The 20,602-nt window shown below is 42.0% G+C and overlaps 1 protein-coding gene across 2 annotated transcripts in view; it reads left to right on the top strand.

Annotated features, from left to right (window-relative positions):
• Positions 1 to 20,602, top strand: part of LOC131069600 (uncharacterized) — a 186,753-nt gene that overhangs the window by 76,995 nt on the left and 89,156 nt on the right. The gene's annotated exons all lie outside the window — the stretch shown is intronic.

Raw genomic sequence — 20,602 nt, 5'->3', positions numbered from 1 at the left:
AGCAAGTGTGGTTACAGAAACAAATGAAATCTTAATCGAGCTTCCTCAATCGCCCTTCTACAATCTCCAAAAGGTTGCCAATCAAATCTTCTAACTGCAAGTTTTAATCTCTTTGAAGTACAATGTGTTTCCTGGATGAAAACACCCAATGTATTCTTCAGACAGTGTCTCCCAACAGTGTGAAGAATGTTATTCAAGAGGGTTTCCGTCCTCAAGAACCTCTGAGAAATTATCTCCAGCAAATAGACTCACAAATTCTCCCACCAAGCATATTGAAAATGAACTCTTAAGAGTCTTTTATAACATTCCTAGGAGAGCCCACACACTTTTCTAGCCAATGTGGGATAAATAGATTTACTTCCCTTTTAATATTTAAGTCTCCAAGTACCTTTAATGAAGGGGAATTTTTTAATATTTAAATAAACTTTAACTTAAGTCCCGATATCAATAAAGTTAAATATTTTAATTTTAACTTTATAACTTAACTTTATTGATAAATACATTAATAGTCACAAACAATTATTAAAATCTCTAGTCGATATCAACAATTACTATCAACAAGATATTATCCATGAATAATTGATGATCCTAACCTGGCCAACTGACTTACTATAAATAGTAAGTATCCCAAAACCATACCAAAACACCTTGAATTCGCCTGAAACTAAAACTGTCTAGGCCAAATATCCTCAATATCCCTTAAATGTCTTGGTTAGCCTACGAGACCTTGGAGAAACAGGCTAACGACAACCTCATGCAATATGTGCTAGAAAGGGGACATTATAGTCCGCCCTTCACAATATTGCTTGTCCTCAAGCAATCTTTGGCAAAAATGTGACTCCGTCAAGCACCTGAATCCCAAACCAATTTGACGAATATTGCTTTACCATTTCTCTGCGCCACTTTGATACAACTAGTATACTGCAAATCCTGTGAAGCAACTGACTTTTCCATGGAATCCAGACCATAAGGCTTTTATACACTTGCAAGATGAAAGGAGCATCTCTCATCCAAACTCCAAATGTTGGTGTCCCGTCAACGCTCCGTTGGTCAAAACTAAAAGTATAATCCTCTTGACGCCAAACCACATACTTAGCCGTGTTTAACAATGCAAATGCTAGAAACTGATATCTCCAATCTGAAAATTGGCTCTCATGAAGTAATCCATTCATACACCTTTGCCTGTCCAGACATCTCACCAAATCCAAGTTGTCACAAAGATATGCCCTTATGAAACCATGAATAGCAACTTCATTACCCAAAGACATACCTAGTGAGAGCAACTTACCAACGCCAAGTCCTGGAATTAACATATCCTCTAAGGAAGCAAATTGAAGAAACACATAAATATGGGCTGCCCATGCAACCTCATTATGATCACCTATAACCATTGCCTCCAGCTCCTTCACCATTGTCATCTTTGATGCATCATCCATCAATGCTTTCCATACCAACTGATTGTGTTGATCATGTGATTGCATCTACTCAACTCCCAAAACAATGCTAGCACCACCAAACCCAAACACATAGAACCCTCTAATGCTGATGTAATCATGCAACTGAATTTCCATTTGTGATGCCAAACTGAAATCTGAAAATTGGAATGATTCATACCTCATTTGGTCATCTCCAAAATCTGCATTCTCCTTCCCCTCAACATATGAATCACTATTGCTAATGGGATATGAACCTTCCTCCTTCAAGGCTGATCTGCAATCAGCTGCTAACTTCACTGCAAAATCTTGTAAGAAACATGAATCAATAGTGACATCCAAACCCAAGTCAATTTGAAAGTTCATATCTGACATCTCATGACTAATAAGGCCATTAGGACTGCTGTTTACCATTACCAAATCAGCATGTGCTTTTCACCTTCCTTGAGTGTCCTCATGGTGATCAAAAAAATCTTCTTCTAATATAGGTTGCTCATCAATGGTGGTTGTTTTATCAAGTATTCTCCTCTAAAAACTGTTTGCGTCAACATTTTTATAATTGCAATCTGCACCATCTTGTGAGTCTTCCTACTCCAATATCAAGAGTTTATACTCTTGATGTTCTTCCTAATTCTTCTCACCATATGGGGTCATATGAGTATACCACAACTCTTCCAAATTTTGATATTTATTATCAGCTGCTGATCCAAGAAGGGTGTCATTATGAAAGCCATCTGCAAAACTTTGTAAAGCATTTTTCTCATGGCTGCAAACTATATCATCATGAGAAAATTGCTCATCAAATTTCATGAGCTCAACTTCTTGTGGTCCCTGTTGATCTTCATCAGCACATTGTATCTCCTTAGGATAGGAAATATTGGAATCATCATACCTTATTTCATCCTTACCAAGTGCATCGATTCCTTCAACAATTTGTATGATCTCCCTAGCCCTATTTGCTACTTGTTCCCTAGGAGTCGTTGCAATAGATGACTGATTTTTTGATTTAAATGATGAAGAATGTGCCAAACTCAATCTCAAACCAAGTTCATCAATCTGATTTTCTGCTTCTTGTAGGGCCACTTGAGTAATCTCCAAAGAATTCTTTGTATTCATAAGCTCATAAGTAAGATTGCCAACTTCTTCTTCTTTCCTTCCCAATGGATCAGAATATATTTCAGCAAGATTGAGGAGATGGTCTCGATTTGAGAGAAGATGTAAATAATCTGATTTCATTTTCTTCATAGCTTCCTTGATCGCCTGTAAGTGAAAAGGTTCTTCTTCAAGTCCCTTTTGTCTTCTCTCAAGTTGGGTCTTCCAAAGGTGATCTTCAACCATCTTATGAGTGTTATAAAAATGTGATAATGCTGCAACAATGTTATTCTCATCGACTTTCAATTGGTTCACCAATGTATGTGACTTACTAGGCTTATGAACTCCATCTGCTTCACATGATGAATTGTCTGATTGGCCTTGAAGAACTTGATTCTCACAATCAGCTGCCTCTATGATATCTTCTTGGCACACTTGCTGATCTAAAACTTGGGCAGCGTTAGGCCCAAATATGGAATTGTCTTCATCATCATTTGGTGTCAAAATACTAATAGGCTCATCTAATTCAACTATTCCACTAAATGGGGTCATGCACCTTTCATTTAGAAATAGTGGAATAACATTAGAATCACATTTAGAATCATCAAGAGTAACCATCATCTCATCAGTTTTGTCAAGCCTAACCTCCAAGTTACCCACAAAGAAACTAATGCAATCCATACCTGAAGAAACAATTGATTCGTCCTTGATTTTTTGAACATCATTGTACCCATCTGTGATAGAAGAAAGACATGAAGCTACTTCATCCTCATTTTTTACAAGCATCAGGCCCATCTGAAGCAATTTCTTCTTTCCCAAACTTTCCTTCTGTACCTTTTTCTTCTACTAACACCTTAACCAATTCCCCCGTGCATATGTGATTAGGCTCCCAAGCCTCTTTGCAAGAAAAGCAAATATTTTGTCTCTACATTTCGATCTTACTGACATCTTGAATCTTTTCACTGGAAAAGTCATTTCATTAACTTTTGATTTCTTTTTGAAGATGGATCTAAACCAACCAAGATGCTCACGTAAGTATTTTAAGTGATCCAAGCACTCACTATAACTTTGTTGCACATGTTGGTACTCCTCATTCTATCTTTCACATCTATGCTTCATTTCCATCAATTCTTCTGCAAAAGTCTCCATCTTCCTAAATGATAATACAAAACAACTTGCTGCACTGATAAGAAAGTTCTAATAATGATCTTCAGATGTTAACCACTTTTCAACTTCCCTTTTCCTTGATCTGTCTTGGTAATTCCTTTTCCTATCACTGGCTCTCATAGAATATGCTCAAAACTGCCATAAACTAACACGCAATGTGAATCCACTACTCCAAATAGCTTCAAATTGACATGCAAGAGTTACCCACTTCCGAAAATTGCCTAAAACTGATATGCAACTCCAACTTGCTAACATGCAAGGCTCCAAAATGACATGCGAACATCTGAGTGATCTCAAATCTATCATGCAAAGTAAACCCACCTTCTGGAATTGATCAAAATTGCCAAACAATCAAACCCACAAATTTGTATTGCTCAAAAATGGCATGCAAAAGAAACCCACTTCATAAAATTGATCTAAATTGTCATGCAACTATCTAAGTATCTGAATAAAAGACATGCATTGATAGAAAACAACATGCAAGATCTTGGGTCACCTCCAAATTGACTTACAAGTGCGGCTAGGTCACATGCAACTAGAATCTCTGACATGCACTGACATGAAACAACATGCAAGATCTTGGGTCACCTCCAAACTGACATGCAAGTATTATCCACTTTCGAAAATTGCCTAAAACAGGATGGTAGGATTTTTTTGCTCTGATACCACTGTAATGACCACTCTTGGTTTTTTTCTTTTGATATAATTGGAACAAGATATACTAATGCTGAATGCTAGCTTCAGAATACATGCATGCAACTTAAACAAAAATATGCAATTGCATACTAGAAACATCTAGATGATGAAAATTGGCTACAATCTTATATCTAACATACCCAGTTGTTGGTAAATGAAAATAACATACATGCAACAACAATACCAGCAAATGAGGGTTTCCAAACCCTAGCCGCCTATACCAAGAACTCCAAAATGGATGGCTGGAAGTATGAATGAGTAATGACACCACAAACCAGTTATAAACTTTTGCAAACTCCTTGAAGATGTACAACCTACTTTAGAGGGAACAACCAACAATGATCAGACCCACAAATATGCAATCAGCTCTGCAAAAATCCTCAATCAGCCCTCACAAATGGTCTTTAACACTCTACTGTCCAAATAACTGAAAATATCAGCATCGTTGAAGCTCCGCTGTGATCTTTGTGTGAAATCACCAAGTTATCCTCCATATTGTGTCTTTCAACATGAAGAATGTTGCTTGCAAAGGTTTCTGTCCTCACAAACCAAGAAGAAGAAGCAACAACTCCTTCAAAATCAGAAGCATAAACAATACTTAATTCATTAACAACCAAGCATGCTGAAAATGAACTCTTAAGAGTCTTTTATAACATTCCCAGGAGAGCCCACACACTTTTCCAGCAATGTGGGATAAATAGAAATACTTCCCTTCTAATATTTAAGTCTCCAAGTACCTTTTGAAGGGGAACTTTTAATATTTAAACAACTTTCCCTTTAACTTAAGTCTTGTTGTGACCTTTTTCACACATCGCCCCATCACAGATGGGGACCCCCTGTTTTTGCTTTTTAGGGTTTTGCTTTGGTGTTGCAACTGCTAATCACCAATCTTTTTGCAAATGAGGAGTTACAGTTTTTGAGAAGTCATCCTGAGCCAAGTAAAGAAATCATGCTCAAAATAGTGTTTGAACGTTATGAAAGTGCATAGAAGGTTTGAAGGACGAGGATCGAAATTGAGTCATTTTTGACAACTTTCTATTTTTAGGAATTTTTCCTTTTTTTTTTTTCTAAAAATAGAAAGTTTTGATTTTTGGCACTTTGGGCACATTCCGAGAAGCAGCTTTTTTGGCTTGCTTTTTGCTTTTTTTTTCGCGTTTTGCTTTTTTCTGCATTTTTGAAAGTAGAACCTAGGTTTTGTTCCTCATGTCGTTTGATCACTACCCATGTTGTCAGAGTTTGAAAATCTTGTCTCTAAGTATAAAAAGCAGGGCTTTGTTTTTCTCGCTCTGTTTTGAGATAAGGGTTTTGATCTTCATGCTATATCATTACTGCCCATGTCTTAAGATTCAAATTTTTTTGCCTCGAGTGCAAAAAGCAGTGTTAATTTTGTGGATCAGAATTAAAATTTATCTTGTTCTATGTATTATCTATCACTGAATTGTTGTATAAATCTGATTGTCTTCTTTTATGTAGTGGGCTGGGCATGGTCAAGCAATGCCTTGACCGGCCATGTCTTTTTGGAAATGGCCAAAGACATGGCCAATCAAGACATCACTTGATCGTGCCCCCTCACGATAATAAATGTTTGAATGAGAGACTTCATTTATCTCTCATTCAATCATTTATCTTACTGAGGCTATCATGCATTAACGCTCCCTCTTAGCTAGGTAAGATAAATGTAAAAGGTATTGGGAGCAATATTCATAAATCGTATGATGCTTATCTGGGCACCATAGTTTCAAGATGTGAATTGTGTTGTCAGGTAATTAAGCAATAAGACATTTAATGTAATTAGAGTTAATGACGACAGTTAACCCGTCGGTTGTCGACAGTTGACACCGGGTAACTGACCGGTCACCTTTATATATTAGCGAGTCCTTGGTCATGGGGACAGAGTTAGTATGGTCATTGTCATTGTACTGACATTATTATGAATCAATGAAGATCTGAGTTTCTTTATATTCTGTCATGTCTATTATTTCTGCAATGCATTGAATTACACTTTATTGGCAAAACATTTGGCGACGTTGCCTAGACAGACTCCGGAAAAGGAGCGAATGGCGTACGGACACGATGGGCCTACCCGCGAGCGAGATTAACCCTGAGGTGGATGACGCACGAACAGAGCTCTACGACGGAGAAGATACTACAATGAGGGAATTTTCAATCCTGCTTCAGGTGGCCATCGAAACCTACGTCCGAAGAGAGGCCACGAAGGTGGAAGTTCCAACAAGTGCCGTGTGGACCGCACTGGAAGTTAGCCTTGCGGTGAATCAGTTGATGAACCACCTCCCCCAATTGCTCGCACAGGCTTCACTCGCACAGCGGGCTCGCCTGGAGGAAATTGCTTGCGAAGAACGACGCCAACAGATCCTCCTACAGTATGAAGAAAACAACCGTCATTGGGAAGCGCAACAGGATGGCATGCGACGGGACACTTGAACCTTGAGCCGTACGGGACGGAATAAAGAACACTCATTGTAATAATTATGTCATATTGTTGACATATACTTGTATCCCACAGGATGAATGAATAAAAGTGTTCTACTTTTTATATGTCGTTGTTATATATAAAGTCGTACGGGAATTAATGCCCAATACATTGAATAAAGACAAAAATAAGCAAGAGTATATAGATGAATGTGCAGTAGCCCAACATGCTTTGATCCTTGAACAGCAAGCGGAAAGGCGACGGAGGTATAAGCGAAGGGAGGAGGAACGCTCCGGAGGGGATGGTGAGGCCGACGGCCACCCACGGAGTTTGGAGGAGTTACTTGTGGAAACCCGCTGCAGGATAGAGTGTACTAAAACTCAGTTTAGGGACTTGTCACGCACACTAGAGGCTAGGGAAACTCCACGGAGTGGGGAGGAGGCAAGGGAGGGAGAAGACACCGGGGCTGCCAGGAGTGTCGAAGGGACACTGGGGCACAACGGTCAAGCACCTCTTATAGGATCTAACCCATCCGGAGTAGGACAACAGCCACCAGTAGTAAAAACACAAGGCAAGGTGCAAAAAAAAAAAACTTCCAAAGTTCCATGGGGACGGGAAAGAAGACCCTGTCCGCCACTATCGCACTTGTGAAACAATTTGGGGAGCGAATGGTGTTACCGATCAGGACGAGTGGGTAACACAATTTCCCGCAACCCTAACGGGCGTGGCCATCAACTGGTTCTTCGATACGGAGAAGGCTAAAATTAGCACATGGCCTGACTTGATCAAGGAATTTCAAGTGGAGTTTCGTCTCCTAAGAGACGATAATGAGATCGTAGCCGAAATCTACGGCACGAAACAGAGGAAGAATGAGACGGTTCGAACCTACAGCCGGCGGCTCAAAGAGCTGCTAGGAAAAATGGAGAACCAATCCGCAGACAGACTGAAAAAACGGTGGTTCGTGGAAGGTCTGAAGATGTCTCTTAGACGGAAAATGAAGATCGTACCTCCCTCTTCATATATCGACGCCTGTAATAGGGCAATGGATTTAGAAAGCGAGCAAAAGACGTCCAAGAAAAAGAAAAAGAAATCCTTGTCAGACGACGATTCCTCTTTTGACAAAAGCAGTAGCAGTGATGACGAGTCTAATCGGAAGGTACGGGCTCTCCAGAAAGATATGGAGCGAATGATGAGAGAGATGAAGGCGACCAAAGGAAGCACAAGCAAAGCCGACGAAGGGGATTTATGGTGCACGGACTGCCTCAGCAACGGACACACCAAGGGGTCTTGTCCGAAGAAAGCATTTTGTGATATTTGTCAAATTGTCGGACACCTTACCAAGGAGTGTCCGTACAATATGAGGACCCGTAACCAATGGGTTCTCTTTACGAAACCGTCTGCGCCAGCCGACACGTCCCAGCCTGCGATCAACAACGCGTCGTCTGGCGGCTATCGGAACAACAGGCGAGGAGGAAGAGGCAATAATAATAATACTAATAATAGAAGCCGAATCCAATATGACGCTAAAGGGCGGCCGATGATACAATGTCAGGCTTGCAACCAATGGGGGCATTTTGCCAGGGACTGTACGGCGGAGGAATTGCCACAAAAACTTTGCAAGTGGTGCGGTCCGGGGGACCATAACGATGGCAACTGTCCGAAATCTGGAGTGAATTTGTTGAATGTAGAAACGGAGGATGTGCTCGCCATAACAAGATCCAAGACGAAAGTGGCCACTTACCCAGATCCTCGTACGGAAAAACGAAAGGCACTGGAGGCACGAGCGGAATTGGAGAAGGAGATGTCGACTAACAAGGACGCACACGGGCTTGCAGGTACTTCTCGCTCTGAAGCAGAAACAAATATTATAAACCAACTGCTACAGGTCGAGATACCCGTCAAAATGAAGGATCTCCTGGAAAGTATGCCACACTTGCGGACGACACTTCTGCAATCCGTATTGATAACCCCAGTCGGCCGACCAACACATGAAAGGGACAACCTTGGCGAGACGGCGACAGACCCATTAGCCCTGACGATCAACAATGGTAGACACCCAGCAGTGGTGGAAATGGGTATACAGGGCACCATCTTGACCGACACCATTGTCGACGGCGGGTCGGGAGTAAATGTCTTGCCAGAGGAAACATGGAAAAAATGGGGCAAACCTAGTCTCTGGCCGTCCACCTTTAATTTATTGGGACCAGACCAACACAACATCAAGTTGCTTGGCACACTCATGGCACAGCTAGTGACGATTGGAACACAGTCGTTCGTCTTGAACTTTGTGGTCATCCCATTGAAGAAGAAGGGATATGATGCCATCCTTGGCAGAGGCTGGCTGGTGGCGGCAAAAGCAAACGACAATTGGAAAAAGAACACCTTGTCCATGGAAAAGGCCGACAGAAGATATATCATTGACCTCAAAACCCAACTGGTCAGTGAAGAGTTGGCATCAGAGTCAGAGTCCGACGGGGACGACGGTACGGACGAAGGGAAGGATGGCACGGAACTAGATGACAAAGGCATCTTAGGAATTCAAGCCTGTTCTGAGGACGAGACGGATTCTTTGAGAGGGCTCTTCCATTGGCAAATGGAAGACTATGAATTATTGTATGGGTGCAATGTGCTGGAGATCGAAGAAGAACCTGACGAGAACGAGTTCTCACGAGAGTACGGACAATACAAGGAAGGGGATGCCCCTATGGATGACGCACCAGCACACCAGTTCGACAAGAGTAAGCCCATAAGGTACGAGGAATCTGCACTTAAAATTATAAACCTTGGAGAAACTTCAAAACAGAAAAATCTTCTAGTCGGCGACGACTGGAATTCGGTCTTGAAGATGACGGCGTTCAAAATTTTCACAGAGTACAAGGATGTGTTTGCCTGGACGTATAAAGACCCCAAAGGGGTACCACAAGAACTTTGTGTACAACGGATCCCTTTGGTTCCCGGAGCCGTGCCTGTACAGAAGCGACCATACAGGATGAACAAAAATTATGCCGCTAGGGTAAATGACGAAATTGACCGCATGCTCGAAGGAGGAATCATCTTCGAGGTCCAGACCAGTGAATGGGTATCACCCATTGTGATATCCTTGAAAAAGGAGGCCGATCAGGTAAGAATCTGTGTAGACTTCAGGTGTTTGAATGCTGTCACAATTAAAGATCCATTTCCCATACCATTCACAGACACCATCCTGGAGGAAGTAGAAGACCATGAAATTTATTCATTTATGGATGGATTCTTGGGATATAATCAAATTTCCATTGCAGAGGAGGACAAATTGAAGACCACCTTTGTCGTAGAAGATGGCGTCTATGCATACAACCGGATGCCATTCGGGTTGTGCAACGCGCCAGCTACCTTCCAATGGATAGTCCTCCATATTTTCGACAAAATGTCCGTAGGAAACTTCAAAGCATTCTTGGACGACTGGTCCATTTACAGAATGGAAGAGGCACATCTCGCAACACTTGGCGAATGCATGGAAAGATGCTGACGAGCTCGCCTCGCCCTAAATCCTAAGAAATGCAGATTTATGGTGCCTCAAGGCAAGTTACTAGGGCACATCGTCTGCAAGGCCAGATTGAAGACTGACCCTGACAAGGTATGGGTCATTGTGGAGATGGAGTCGCCTGACGATGTCACTGGCGTAAAGTCATTTCTTGGACACATTGGGTATCATAGGCGGTTTATTAAGAACTTTGCCCAAGTATCATACCCACTTGATATGCTGACACGAAGGGGGGAGCCGTACATCTGGGGGACGGCCCAGGAAGAGACTTTCTAGGAGTTAAAGTCACAGTTGGTAGGTGCGCCAATCCTGACATATCCAGACTAGGACAAAGAGTTCCATGTACATGTCGACGCATCCAACTTTTCCATAGGGGCCACACTGGCGCAGGTTGGCAGCCACGGGTTGGACCACCGCAGTGTATTTTGCAAGCCGACTCTTGTCAAATGCAGAGAAGAATTACAGCACGATGGAGAGAGAATCCCTCGGGATGGTATACTCCGTCCAAAAATTCTGACATTACCTATTGTCGACACCATTCACATTTTATGTGGATCAACAGGCGTTGATGTACTTGGTGAACAAGCCAATCATCCAGGGGTGGTTTAGCCGATGGCTGTTGCTGTTACAAGAATTTACATTCAACATCATTGTCAGACCTGGCAAGAGCCATGTCATTGCCGACCAGCTATGACGGATCAAGTTTGGAGAGCCGGCCGAAGGTGTTAACGAGGATTTTCTGGACGCCCATCTCTTCCGCATTGCTGTCCTTCTTGCCTCGTACACAAGTGTAGGCGAATACCTGTCAACTTCAAAACTTCCTAAGGAAATGTCATCAGGCGAAAGATGAAATCTTGTACTAAGAAGCAGAACGTTCCAACTTATAAATGGCCTTCTCTACAAGATGGGACCTGACCAGATCCTACGACGATGCGTCTTGGAAGAGGAAATCCTAGGAGTCTTGAGAGAAGCACATGAAGGGGTCGCAGGAGGACACATGGGACCGGACACGACGGCAAGGAAAGTCTTACTAGTAGGCTTATGGTGGCCGATAGTGCATAATGACGCTAGAGAATGGGTGACAAGTTGTGATACATGTCAACGCGCTGGATGACCGTTAAAGAGGGATTTTATGCCATTCAACCCATCGAATGCTCAAGAGCTGTTCGAAAGATGGGGGTTAGACTTCATTGGTACGTTGAAACCAAGCCGGGCCCGATGATGTAGATACATTGTCGTGGCGACCGAATACTTGACCAAATGGGTCGAAGCGAGGGCCTTGGCAGACAACTGCACCGTTAGTACGGCGAGATTCATTTATGAACAGATTATCACCCGGTACGGAATACCTATACAGTTGACAAGTGATAGAGGAGGGCACTTCGTAAACCACATTATCCGGTTGTTGACAACCGAATTCAAAATTTTCCATTCTCTATCAAGTCCGTACTATCCTCGGGCAAACGGCCAGGCCGAGGCGACCAACAAAATCATGGTGTCAGTAATTTATAAGTCCTGCGGGGTTGAGAAGGAAGACTGGGAGGAGTGTCTACCGTCGGTACTTTGGGCGTACCGAACAACTTACAAGGTAACCATTGGGCAGACACCATTCCAATTAATGTACGGCCAGGAGGCTTTGGTGCCAGTGGAATTCATGGTGCCAAGTCTCAGAATTGCCATTGACAACAGGTTAGGCGACATGGAAAGCCTCCGGGAGCGGCTATACGCCCTGAATAAGTTGGATGAAAGACGGACGATGGCACAATGGGCGACGGAGACAGCTCAGCAACGACGGAAAGCCTGGCACGACAAACATTTAAGAAGGATGCAGTTCACCCCGGGGCAATTGGTATTGAAGTTTAATGGTCGAAATGAAATTAATCCAGGCAAATTCAGGGTAAAATGGCTAGGTCCCTTTAAGATTCGCGAAGTTGGCGCGAATGGAGCCATCAAGCTGTGGACGATGGACGGGATGGGGGTGCCTGATGCTGTAAATGGCTCCAAGTTGAAAATCTATCAGCAACGGAGGCAAGAGACGAGGTCCGCCCAGGCGGATAGGTAAGTGCGGTCGTATGGAAATGACTGTACGGTAGGTCCGTACGATCTCGTACGATGCCGTAGGAAAAAAAAATTACGAAAAATTAAAAAAATAAAATAAAAAATAAAAATGTTGTCGTACGGAAACAACAGTACAATGGGTCCGTACGACCGTACGGTACAATTTTTTTTAAAAAAACATTACTTTTAAAAAAAAATCCATACGGTCGTACGAAATTGAGCTTTTTTTTTAAAAAAAAAACGTACGGCCGTACGGAAAAGGCCGTACAGTCGTACGGAATTGCATTTAAAAAAAAAAGAAAAAAAAAAAAGAAAAGAAAAGAAAAAAGGGACATACAGAAAAAAGTTAAAGTTATTTTTTTTGTCATTAAGTGTTTTATATGGCATGAATACTCAGGAAATTGCCGAGTTATAAAGACGTCCGTACGGACAAATCAGCTACTTGCCAGTTAGAAAATTGTCGGGTGATAGCTGTACATTCAAATCAGCCGTACCACATTAGCAAGGCAAATCCATACAAAACGAAAGATAGTTAAGACTCGGAACAGTTACAAATCGAACCCCAGACAAGGAATTTTTATTTTATTTTGATTAATGGCGACTGAACCTAGGGGATTGAAAAAGCTAGATTGGAGGAAGAAATTGCAGGAAAGAGAAGAGCAAACCAAGAAGGAAGCCAGAAAGAAACCTGCTGTAGCAATGGGCGACCAAGACAAGGGCAAAGCAATTGCACAGGATGCAGGAAAGGGAAGAGTTACGCAGGTCACCGCAGATACAATTCTATTAGGGGGTTTGGCTGGAACGGTGTGTAGGCAATGGTGGGAAAATGCCAGGAGCTCGTCAGATATTGAGGTAAAAATTGAATTAACAAAAGCTAGGGTCCATGATGCTATTCAGATGCCCATTTTTAATATTAAGGAATTCGAACCCTACCTACGACAAATGATTAAAACATATGATCCTGAACTTCGCACATCGTCATTCAATTTCCAGCACACTGACATCATTGTTTCATTTAACTTTGATGATTTTGAGAGAGTATTTGGCATTCCTGACAAGGGTAAAAAGATTGACAAAAAGGTAACAAAGTTGTCCGAGGAAAGAAGAACCCAGCTATTAAAAGAAATGTGTAAGGACAACTTGACTATAGAAAAATGGAGTTGCATCTTGGATCCGAAGGGAAGAGGTCTGAGGAAGACATTTTTAAAATCTGGCATCTGGCAATGTTTACTTGACGTAGTACAGAGCAGGTTGACTGGCGCCAGCAGAGCGTCGGACGCGGCAGTACCTATGATCGCATTGATGGCAGGACTCAGAAAGTGCATGGTGTATGATTGGGCTAGTCTACTGTCAGATAGAGCCCACAACTGTATGATGCTGAAACATAAAGTATTTTATATGTCACATCACGCTATTGGATTATTTTTAGATTCCTTGCGGGTACAGGTGCCACCACACCGTAGGGGATGGCAGCTGCGGGATAGCATCGACTCCCTTAAGCCAGCTAGATTTTATTGTTAGAGCTGGATATTTTGACTACCGCCGAGGGACAGACTAGCAGGAAGAGGAGGAGACCGGTCCACGTAGTGGTGTCGGCCAGTGACACGGATTCAGGACGACATAGCACTAGTGAGGAGGAAAGTGAGGGGTCGGATGATTCAGAGGAAGATAGCACCTTCAGGCTTTCACAGACCGAGCAGCCAGTACTACCGCAAGAGACCCCCACCACTCAGACAGTATCGTTGGCAAGTGGACCGAGGGGGCATCGTGGAATGCCTGGAGGGGGAGCTGGCAGGACCGGCCAGGTGGTATTTACTCCAGCATTCCTGACCGTCGGAGGAGAGGGAGGACCATTGGCATCATCTGGAGTCACAGTGGGTACCATCTCTACCATCCCCATACCTGCGTTTGGTTAGATGTATCCTCGGCCTCCACCAGTCCGGCCATCGCCAGTCACAGCCAAGATGACGACACCAGTGAGTGCACCAGTATGCATGCCCGTCATCCTGACGGAACCTAGGATAGAGGAGGCGCAAAGGACGGTCTAGGAGAGGTCGGTGGGGGACGATGTCGATTCATGGCTAGATAGATATGCGGCTTTACCTTCATCCCCACACAGGTAGGCACCACCCACACCTTCCTACCTTTGTATTCCTTCACCTCCAAGGGTTATCGACTTGGACAGTGGCACTAGAAAGCAGGGTGATAGAAAGACACCACTGGTGGAGGAGGGGGTAGTATCACCGCAGCAACAACATCAGGTTGGACGGATTGGAGAGGGGAGACCTACTGTGATGGTGCAATTCTTAGCCAGGATGGAGGAGGAGGTTCAGTTACTGGTTGCCTCGACAGTAGAGGAGTCTGTCGGATAGCTCACTTTGCAGAGACTCCTTGCATTTGCTACATCTGGAGTAGTAGTGGCATTTCAGCAGTGTTTTGAGCAGCATGTATGGCCGACGCTTGATCTTCCAGAGATGCGAGCAGAGTGGCAGAGCCAGGAGGTGGCTGGAGGGAGTTAGACACAGTCTGTGGTTAGACGGATTGAGTAGGTTGTACGAGATAGGTATCTCGAGCTTCGAGAGACTCAGCTCAGGGCAGATAGGGCTCAGAAGGAGTTGGCCACTTTCATCCCTGCATTGGAGACAGAGTTAGAGCAGCAGCGCACCCATGCTAGGATTAAAGATGAGATCCTTGCCACCGTGAGAGGAGAATTGAGTGCTGTGAGGGTAGAGTTGGCAGTGCAGTCAAATGAGAGAGCCTCAACAGAATTGAGAGTTGCTACCCTGGCAGCCGAGTTGGAGGCGAAGCATCAGGAATTGATGGAGGCACTGTTTCGAGTGAGGTGTTCTCGGGAGCGGCAGCTGCAGGGTGAGCAGGACCTCCGATACCGGACCGACCAGGTGGTATAGCTTTGGGAGCAGTTGGCAGTAGCAGCCCCAGCCCCTCCACCATCAGGGACGCCTCCCTTACCCCCTCAGTAGTCTGTGTGTAGTTGTTATTTTGTGGGGTTCGTAGTTGTTATCTGTTGTAGGCATATCATTCCCATTTTGTTGTCTGTCGTTCGGAGACGACATTTCTTTTTGGGGGGGATGATGTTGTCGGGTAATTAAGCAATAAGACATTTAATGTAATTAGAGTTAATGACGACAGTTAACCCGTTAGTTGTCGACAGTTGACACCGTGTAACTGACCGGTCACCTTTATATATTAGCGAGTCGTTGGTATGGGGACAGAGTTAGTATGGTCATTGTCATTGTACTGACATTATTATGAATCAATGAAGATCTGAGTTTCTTTATATTCTGTCATGTCTATTATTTCTGCAATGCATTGAATTACACTTTATTGGCAAAACAAATTGCCTCTGTCGGCGATTCTATTCACAAACTCTTGAGTGGATTGCCTTTGTCGGCGATTCTATCGATAAGCTCTTGTGTGGATTGCCTTAGTCGGCAATTCTATCCACAAGCTCTTGTGTGGATTGCCGCAGCCGATGATTCTATCCATGAGCTCTCACGTGGATTGGCTCAGTCGGCGATTCTATCCATGAGCTCTTACGTGGATTGCCTCAATCGGCGATTCTATCGATGAGCTCTTGTGTGGATTGCCTCAGTTGGCGATTCTATCGACAAGCTCTTACGTGGATTGCCTCAGTCGACAATTCTATCCACAAGCTCTTACCTGGATCGCCTCAGTCGGCGATTCTATCCATGAGCTCTTGTGTGGATTGCCTTTGTTGGCGATTCTATCCAGAAGCTTTTACGTGGATTGCCTCAGTCGGCAATTCTATCCACAATCTTGAGTTATTGTAAGATCGTCATCTTCCAATAAGCTCAAAAATACAAGTGGAAATCATTTGGAAGTCGTCACTTCCTTATGATTTACACAGGGCCCATAAAATAATTATTAGTATTAATAATAATAATCAATATTTACTATTTTTACCTCAGAAGTGCTCAATCTTGATTAGTAAGCTCCCTCTCAATCACAAGGTATCTTGAGTTTTTTCTAGAGAACACATTTTTCTAAACATAGGTCTGAATTTCTGACTTTATCAAGGGACGCTTGTAGTTTAAGTTTGAGAGGACAAGTTCTTGCAATGTGGCCATATTCGAGACTTTCAAGGAGATATCAATATGATCTTAATCGGATCTTCCTTCAGGCGGTTAGGCTTTATAGAAGGAAACCTGGCTCTGATAACATGTTAATTTTGTGGATCAGAATTAAAATTTATCTTGTTCTATGTATTATCTATCGCTGAATTGTTGTATAAATCTGATTGTCTTCTTTTATGTTGCAGGAGAGGAGAAGCATTTTTATTTCAATATCCATTCTCACACATTTCATTTGGTATATGTAGTGGGCTGGGTACGGTCAAGCGATGCCTTGATCGGCCATTTCTTTTGGATATGGCCCATCAAAACATCCGTTGATCGTGCCCCCTCACGATAATAAATGTTTGAATGAGAGACTTCATTTATCTCTCATTCAATCATTTATCTTACCGAGGCTATCATGCATTAACAAGCAGGGTTCTTTTTTTTTTTTCAGAATTAGGGTTTTGATCCTCAAGCCATATTATTGCTACCCATGTTCTCAAAATTGAAAAAATGTCTTTAAGTGTAAAAAGAAAAATGCAAACCCTAATTAGGGTTTTGTTCCAGAAGATCAGCCATATGATCGGTACCCATGTCCTTAGATTTGAAAAATTATCTCTTTAAGTGCAAAAAGCAAAGCCTAATTAGGGTTTTTGTTCCAGATGAATGTGGTAGGTCAAAAATGGACATGGCAAGTCAGAGATGGATATGACAGTTTGAATAAGTGTGAAAAAATGGCTGTCTAGATAAAGTTCGCCCAAGGCATAAGGAGACTTGTCCAAACATCTTCAAACTCCACCCAAGCCAAGGATGGCTAATGGAAGGCAAAGTTGGCCAAGGTTAAATTGAAGATGGCAAAGCAAAGTGGAAGCAAAGTTGGCCAAGGTTAAGGAAAAAATTCAAAAAATTGTGTAAGTGTTGATACCTTGGGGAGAAAAAATTGAAAAAATTGGCTGTGTTGATACCTTGGGGGAGAAAAAATTCAAAAATTGGCTGTGTTGATACCTTGGGGAATAAAATTTCAAAATTTGGTTAAGTGTCAAAGAAAATGCTCTAAGCAAGAACCAAATCTGCCCAAGGAAGATGAACATGACAATTTTAATAAGTATGGTGGAGAAGAATAGCAGGACATCCATGAAGTCTGCCCAAGACAGGTGGCTGGTAAACGTGGCAAGAATAAGGCTTCCAACTCCACCCTACCAAGTGTGCGGCACAAGCAACTTGAAGTTCGCCTATATGAATGTCCAAACATCATCTATGTCCGCCTAGGCACAAGTTCGACCATGGTAGAAGGAAGAAGCCTCCAAGTTCGCCAAGGGACAAAGCATGTCCAAAGACATTCAAAGTCCGCCAAGGATTAAAGCACAAACATAAGTTGGCAAGGCTTCTTCCAACCCCACCATGAAGAAAAACAAGGCAAGGTTTGAGAGGTAGATAAGAAGTTGGCTAAGGAACCTTAAACTCCGCCCATGTCCAAGCATACTCCAAGTCCGCCACAAGGAGAGGATAAAACACAAAAGAAACACGTCCAAGAAGCCTCCAAGTCCGCCAAGTTAGAAGGAATGATGTCCTGACACTATCAAAGTCCGCCCTCCTAATAGAAAGTTGGCAACATGTCAAAGGCTTTACAAGTCTGCCATGTGAAAGAAAAGGTCTTCCAAGGCCGCCTAAGAGGTTTGAAAGTTGAAGGTGGCAAGACATTAGCCAAAGAACATTATTGTCCAAACACCTTGAAAGTTTGATCAGACTTAGACATTCCAATTTGTCCAGGCATAAATGGAATATGTGAAGATGCCTAAGCTAGATATAAAAATTCACCCAAGACTTGGAGATTAGACATGAAAATCAACTTGTTGTGGTGAAAGATGAAAAATGGCTAAAGGAAATACAAATTTGAGAAAAATTGCACGTGAAATAAAGGGTCAAACAAATGAATGGGTTGGAAAATAAAATTTTGACACATGAAAAATGGCTGTGTGGAATTTTGCACAACCAAACGGATCAACTTTTGACTAAGTGTTGGAGAAGAAATAGGAAGAAAGAAGAACAAAGAGGAAAAGAAAAAGGAGGTGAAAAAAATTCTTGTCCAAAGGTGGAGTTTGTTCTTTTTAGCGCAAGCCAGATTCAGAATTGAGGGCAGAACCATAGACAAAGTTCATTCAGGCATAGAGATGGCCAAAATCTTGGCCAGGTGTTGCAGGATCCACATGAAGGTGTCACAAAATAAAATTGACTAGCCAAAATTTGGCTATGGGAAATACTTCACAGAGAAAATTCCAAACTTCCTCCATTGTGATGTAGGTACAGTGGCACTCTCCTCCAAAATTCAAGACACTTGAAAGAGTTTCCAGGCATCAAGAAAAGTCTTCAGGCTTGGCCAAAATTCTAGACTTCTTGAAGGATTTCATCTCCTGAAGAGTCAAAGACAAACTCCCAATCAGAATCAGATGGCAACAAGAAGACTATTCCAAACAAATTTCCATACTTAGGCAATTTTTCGGCACAAATTAGAGAATTCAAGGACATTCAACAATCAAGATCAACATGTCCAGGTTCAATGAACCTGACTTATCCAGAAGCTTCTAGAAGGCACACTTCACTATGTAACAACCTTCTATTTTATTATTGGTTTATATTTAGCAAGAAGGACAAGTGTCGTCAAATGTAATTTTCTCATTGGTCGAAGGGTAGTTAGTTGTAATAAACCCTAATTAGGGTTAGGTTGTCTTAATCACGATCGTTGATTGCAAATTAATCCTAGCCATTGAATTGTAATTGGGGGGCCTATAAATTGAGCTCAACCCTCATTTGTAAATCATGGGAGCATGTTGCAAAACAGGTTGAGATAAGCAATTGTTGCTTAGGATTGCCAAAATAATAAGTAATACATTTTTCGAATTGATGGTGATTATTTCCCTTATTTTGGAGTCTGCATGGTTCTTATCCCTCATCATAGTTTAGATTTTATTTCATGTATGTTAGAAGAATGCAAGATTTGATAAGTATTGATTTATGGTGAAATTTTGCTCATACTTTTGATGAACATATGATTTTTGTTCATTGTGTAAAATTAGTCTGAGCTTATTTTGTGAAGGTTTAACTTCTGATTTGAGTAATATTGTTCAACTATTGGTATTATTCATAAGTATGAAAATCATAAGCACATCCCTTGAAGATTGCACTCACTTAGTGTAGTTGTCCTAAGCGTGGCGAAGCAAAGTGTTGTTATTGAAGTCACCGAGTCAATACATTCTCTTGAATTCTTAGGAATAGATTATAATTTCTAAACCCTTATCTCTTGAGATCCATGATCCAAAACTCAAACGATAAATCTCCATTGTGAATTGAACAAGTGAAGTGTAAGTCCCCCTTGTATTTCAGCATACATAACCAAGGAAGCTATCCAACATAAAGTCGCTCATTCGCACATATAAACCTTGGAGTCGCTGTGTGGTCTTTCTTGCAATCTTGGCACACATAGTGATTTTGTTCAAGAGAGGGTAGAGTATCCTTGGATATTTTATTCTAATGTTCGGTAAATGATAAAACACATACCAACAAGTCCCCATATCAATAAAGTTAAATATTTTAATTTTAACTTCATAACTTAACTTTATTGATAAATACATTAATAATCACAAACGATTATTAAAATCTCTAGTCGATATCAACAATTACCATCGACAAGATATTATCCATGAATAATTGATGATCCTAACCTGGCCCAACTGACTTACTATAAATAGTAAGTATATCAAAACCACATCAAAACACCTCGGAATCCCCTGAAAATGTCTAGGCCAAATATCATCAAGATCCCTTAAATGTCTTGGTTAGCTTGCGGGACCATGGAGAAATAGGCTAACGACAACCTCATACAATTTGTTAGAAAGGGGACATTACAAGAAACCCTCGTAAGCTTGAAAAATGTATAGAGAAAAGTTGCATATGCTTTTGGAACATGTAATGATAGTTACCAAGATACTTGTTCACTTTTGTACATTTAAATTGTGTTTCGTCAGATACAAAAAATAGTATTGTGGTCTTGTCCCTTTTTAACCATGTTAATGTTTTTGCTCCATGCCTAAGAAACTTTTCATATTGAGGT

The sequence above is a fragment of the Cryptomeria japonica genome, chromosome 3 (assembly GCF_030272615.1).
Source record: "Cryptomeria japonica chromosome 3, Sugi_1.0, whole genome shotgun sequence".
Taxonomy (NCBI): Eukaryota; Viridiplantae; Streptophyta; class Pinopsida; order Cupressales; family Cupressaceae; genus Cryptomeria; species Cryptomeria japonica.
The sequence above is the reverse complement of the archived record's forward strand: the minus strand, read 5'-3'. Positions and strand labels throughout refer to the sequence as shown.